At 44.0% G+C, this 5,991-nt stretch overlaps 1 long non-coding RNA gene across 1 annotated transcript in view; it reads right to left on the minus strand.

Moving 5' to 3' along the window:
• Nucleotides 1-5,824, minus strand: part of LOC109965219 (uncharacterized) — a 22,777-nt gene extending 16,953 nt beyond the window's left edge. The window contains exons 1-2 of the long non-coding RNA XR_002275610.1: nucleotides 5,569-5,824; nucleotides 4,932-5,374 (exon numbers count right to left, since the gene is read on the minus strand). This is a non-coding gene — a long non-coding RNA (uncharacterized LOC109965219). The remainder of the gene's footprint in view (nucleotides 1-4,931; nucleotides 5,375-5,568) is intronic.
• Between the last annotated feature and the right edge of the window lie 167 nt (nucleotides 5,825-5,991).

Below are 5,991 nucleotides of genomic sequence, written 5' to 3' on the forward strand. Positions count from 1 at the left end.
ATCTGAATTTTTTCAGTGTAACTGCCAGTAAAATATCTGATATTCAGAACAATACATAGGGGCACATACCTTAGTTTTTCAACAAGGCACAGACTGAATCTATATGGTATATAAATTAACAAGATTATGAATCTGACCAAACAGTAGATGCCACATTTCAGTCAGTCATGACTCAAAAACACTGAGGCACCAGCACACAGAACTACACAACATTAAAACCATTTGTATCATATTTGATACACGAGTTTCTGAGCAAAAAAAAAAAAAAAAAAATCGCCACATGTATCACATGTGATAAAAAACAAAAAAATAAAAATAATCTAAATAATATGGCACATCTATTCCTATATGCCTGGACTGTCTGTCTATGCATATGCGGCAAATAAAAATCTTAAATCTTGAATTTTCTTTTGGATTTTGTGAAAAGGTTTACTAAACATCTCAGTTCCAAAAAATTAGAAGGCTCTGGTTATTTTTTGATGTGTCAGGCTTTACAGGGTTAAGGGGATAATACAGTGAACTATGTGTAGACTGGTGACAGTCACTGAACGTCCCTGTAACTGTAGCAACACAAATATGTGCATCCATCAAGAACAACTTGTCTTGCATTGTGCAGCAAAAAAGGCAAAGAAACTGAGGAAAAAGCTTAATTTTGCATGGAAAATCTGAGCTAAGACACCTTTAATTTCAGCTGTGCTGCAGCTCTGACCATTTTACTCCAGAGTTTGTTCACTCTTCTCATGCAAATGTTGTCATAATTTTTTCTGCCCACGTGAAGGAGTTTATAGAGACTCCATTTGCAACAACTGGCAGTATCATCAGTAACACTTCCAGCATGACCTGTCACCATGATTATAGCAGGAGGATGTGACTCGTACAGCAGAACAAACGCCCCCAACACTGCCGTGAGCTAACCCTCAGAGCTACGGCTGGAATCCAACGAATGCAGCACGATGCGCTGCTCACACAAACTGTGAAGCCAAATATATGTGAGAGATGATGTAGAAAAGAGGAGATGTTTAGATATGACTGTTGAGGCCAGTCGAAGGGGCTGGTCAAGCCATCTGCTCTGTCAGTGTGGGTGCTGCCGTCCTGCACCGGCCAAGTCACCGTGTCCAGCACAAACTCAGAGGAAAATCCACAGGAATCTTTTCTGATCTCTTAACATCAACTCGGCTCTTCTGCTCCTGTAACCAAGCTCATTTATCAGTGACATACTCCTCATCACAGCACCTTCAAAACAGGTCCCATGTTTTATTTAAAGCTGCCATGACAAATGTTTTTAGATTAAAATGTGGATCACATGACTACCTGTAATTTAAGAAATTCCAAAACACATGCCCGTCACAACTTACAAATGGAAAAGGTGACCGTGCACCGACTAGTTTTGCTCAACCAACCAAAACTATTCAGTTTACAAAGATATAAAACAGAAAAAACAGCAACTCTGACATCCGAGAAGCTGGAACCACAGCATGTTTATATCATGTGCGTAATAAATGGTTGATGGTAAATGGGCAGCACTGACTTTTCACCTATTCTCACACACACCTACTCACCAACGGCAGCAAGCTGCCACGCTAGGTGGTGAACTAACATCAGTAGCAATTCAGGTTCAGTGTCTTACTCAGAGACATTCTGGCATGTGAACAGGAGGAGCTGCACGTCTCTGGCACGTCAAGCCGCTCTACCTGGAGGCGGAAAGCGGTCCAGCTGCACTGAGCTTAACATCTGGTTGGCAGAACTTTTGCTCAATATTTTTCTTCTGATTGTTTGATCCATGATTCATTTTATTAGAATGCTCCATTTAAAAATCTGGAATACTGTCAGTGTTTGCCTTACAGTAGACCATAACTCTGAATGCCTTAGCTGTACATTTCCACACAGCTAGTCTCACCAATGAAAACCTATCCATCATTCCCACAAACATAAAGTGGGGCTGTGACCTGTAGCCTCTTGTGAAAATCCTCTGAGTGTTTAGTGCAAAAGCCCCCAACCCCACCCCCATTAACACTGGGCAGTACAGCTCGCTGTTAATCTACTGTGGATTTCAGCCTATTTCCACTCTGCCCTAATTAGCCGGGTCCTGCTGGGGGCCTCAACTGGGGACAACACCATCGCTCCACTGTGTTGCTCCCATTGCTGTTCATCAACAAATTAAGCTCAAGGAAGAAATCCCTGGGTGCTTATGAAGTCATTCATCTGGAAGTGAGGCACCTGACATGAAACTCACTCATTCACATCTGGCTGCAACATTCAAACTTCAGACAACATGTACACCTGCCAACCTGTGCCACCGACAGCAAAGGAAAGTACAGCAGCAAGAGTTTAGACCTCCGGATGATGATATGTCAATGGCAGCACCTACAGGCAGGTTTAACATGTGTACCATTTATGATGTTCCCACAGTCTCTCAATTGTTATATTTTGCAAATATCAAATATAAAACCTGAAACAAGGTCACACTAGAAGTGCAGATTTGAGCCTGCTGTTGCTGCAGGTGGATAACTGGGTACCAGTGACTCTGTCTCTCCTTAATGCAAAGCAGTGAAGCTATGCCCTACACCAAATACAGCAAACGCCATGAAACACAGGTAAAATTTGGAGGTAGTATTACATCAATTCAGTGCTTCCTGCAGGTTTGTAAGGCAGTATCGAGAGCAGAAGGAGCACAGTCAATAACCACAACTAATAACTGTAAAGTGATTTATTTCTGCCTGCTATTCGGCGCTAGGTGAACAGGGCAGGCAGCACAACATTTGAAAAACTGTTGCAGGATGGCAGAATATCTTTCGCAATGTCAAACATGTTGGATTTGTTTTTGAATCAGTCTTCTCTTCCTGTCTGCAGCTCATCACATGATGCAACGCATTCCTGCTATTGGTTAATACAGTTTAGTGAGGAAAAGGGAGCGCTTGGTTTGATGCAAGGTATCTCCATACTAATGCAACCACGGCAGAATCATTGTCAGGTGAGATCGTACAGGGATCTGAATAAACGTCAGTCGCTCCTCCACAGGGTCACAGTGTTTTATCATGTGTAGTGGACTGCGCCGCTTTTACTGCTCCCATCTAACCATGCCAGAAAACACATGTGAGCAGTAAAACAGGGACGGGTCAGGACCAGAGAGAAATATAATTATGATTTGGAGAAGAAATGTTTTCAGTGCAAATACACAGCTCTGCTGTCCTACTGCTTATTTCAGTCAGCTCATAGGTAATGTTTCTGCGACTGTCAGGAACACAGGCTCCCTGACAGAAGCAGCGCAATGATTCTTTGATTACAGAGGATGTTTGTGTGTACGTGTTTGGCCTCTGTCCTTGGCAACATATCAACACACACACACTCTCTCACGTTAGGAGATGTCAATGACATCATTCATTTCCCTATGTTGTAACTGTAACCAGATAAAACCTGCTGTTCGTGGTGAAAAGCTCCATGTTCTGCATGTAAGCAACTCACTTTACCATTATCTTGTTACATCACAGCACAGACTTACTGACACGTTGTCTAACACACACTGAAAGTCCCTCTGTCATCATTACATGTATGTGTCGAGCAATAATGATGCTGATCAATATTTTAAAAATCTTTTGTGATGATATTTTCAGCCTATCGTCCAGCCCTAACTGTAGCTGTAACTTGATCACCATTCACAATAAATTCAGTTGAAAAATCCAAGCAGACAGGCCCTGGAAACATGACTTCACCATAACAGAGTCATGACTCATTACCCAGAATCCCACAGTCTAAGCAATGGGTAAATACTAAGTCACACTGGATGAAAATACTGTCTGTTCTTCCATTTCACACCGTTTCACACAATAACATATGAAACAGCATCACCTAAATAACATCTGTGTGACCTCCCATGACACAATAACGCTCACTCCCCTGACTCAGACCTGACTGGACAAACTTAAGTTCCCTTCTTAAGTTGATTTCAGGACACGCACACAAAAAAAAAAAACATGACAGCTGCTGGTAGATCCAATGATAACACTCACAACATAGGCAGTGAGTCATATCAAACTTCAGAGATCAAGGGACATAAGTTCAATAAGAAATGTGAATATTGGCCACAGCCATGACTTCATCTTTGGAAGCTGCTTGTATTCTCAAAAGGACCGTTTCACTTTACTGCAAATGAGATTAATAAAACCTCAGTGTTTAAAATTACATGCTGGCCTACTAACGCTGTCATCTGCTGTAGCGTTTCAGTTTCCACTAAAGGAACTTTCCCTGGGAAACAGGAACCTTCTAAAGATCTTAACCCCTCCACCTGCGTGTCCACAGGAGGAACCACTAGATTCTGTTCTGGGGCGTAGGTCTACTCACACAAAATGACTCGAATAAGGCACAGGGTGACCAAAACAAGATGCAAAATGACCACACAGATTCAAAACAACAAGGGCTCCTAAAACTACAAAGACACACAAAACATTATAAACACACACAAAATAACTGCAAGCAGAGAAAACTGGCCACTCCTGTGATGTTTGGCACTTCAGGTCTGGGGCTCTTGTTCCATTTTGTCATGTCAGTGCCCAGGGACCACTGTCTCATGGTCGGCCCGTGGGTGTTCTTATTAATGGTATCAGACCCCACTCCTGAGGCTACACAGTATCAGCTAGAGACTAAAGAGTGTGGTATAACCTGTCCATACCAGTTCTGAAACGCATCATTACACATGACTTGTTATAAACAGAGTATAACATAAAAACCCCGGTAGAGTCCTCTGAGCAGAGGAGCAGCGTGTGTTGGCCGAGTCGGTTCTTAACATTAATTCAGCCTAAAACAACACACTTCATACACCCCGTGGTACCTTAATGCCCTGGGAAAGGGCTGGCAGGCTGGTGGTGGATCAGGGACTCAAACCTGCTGTCAGCTAAGACCTTGTAACATACTAACACAATCGCTGAATGACTCACCGCATCTTTCTCCTCTCCGGCTCTCTCCTGCTGCTCCATGTTGCAGAATTTCCTCTTGTTTTTATTCTCCGTCCTCTTCATTTTTCACGTAACTGATAAAACACCCCTTCTCAGGGGGCTGGTCCGTTTTCTTGTGGCTGAATCCCCTCGGAAATGTCAGTTTGTTTGTTTTTGGCTAGCTCGACGTGTCAGCTCGGCTGGTGTCGACTACAGTGGCACCGCATTGCCAAAAAGAAATACATCGCTTGTTGATGCGGTTTCTTGAGTTGCGAGTCCACTCAGGAGTTTGCTCCAGCCAGCCATCCCTGGTCCGGCGCCAGTCCTGCGGCTGTGGCGAGCTATCTCAGAGCCTCGCCGCACCTTACAAGCCGACTCCACATCTGGAATTCCCGTTGTGACAAGCTGTCAATCAGCCCCGCAGCGCCGGCAGTCACTAGTGTCCCCTTGGAGACAATAAAAAGGTTTACGATCGTTCACAAGGACAGTTTACTGTTTGCAGGGTAACAATGATCCATGTCAATGCAACTTGCTAGTTAGTTGGTTGGTTCGTTAACTAGCAGCAGCTGTTAGCTCCCTAAGCTAGCTTGCTGCTGCTTGGCTATCTGAGCGGCTAGTCGGGTCGCCTGCTAGCGTTTACCTGCACAGAGGCACCGTGACATCCATGACAGGTCTGCCTTCACCCCTAACACGCCTCCAATTATTCCCGCCACACGTCTATGCGTTTAATCCGTCTCGGTGACTTATCCAGCCCTGGAAGTCCTTTTCACGCGTTCTTTCATCGGCAGATAAAAACAGAGCCTGGTGTTTAGACACCGGGTCGAGCTCTGTGTCACCGTAGGCACGGAACGGGTTCGGCTTAGCCTGTTTCCTGACTCAGTCACTGCAGTGTCGAGCTTGCAAAAACCAGGCTACTACTTCCGGTCAACATTTACCAGAATAAAAGCACCGCTTCGTCTCACTAGAGGGTGCAGAAACTGACTGAAAACCTTTGTAAACTGAAGGACAGAGTACTGATATCCAGATACACAACCAAACAAAAGACAACACCGTAAACATCCAG

The sequence above is a fragment of the Monopterus albus genome, unplaced genomic scaffold (assembly GCF_001952655.1).
Source record: "Monopterus albus unplaced genomic scaffold, M_albus_1.0 scaffold98.1, whole genome shotgun sequence".
Classification (NCBI taxonomy): Eukaryota; Metazoa; Chordata; class Actinopteri; order Synbranchiformes; family Synbranchidae; genus Monopterus; species Monopterus albus.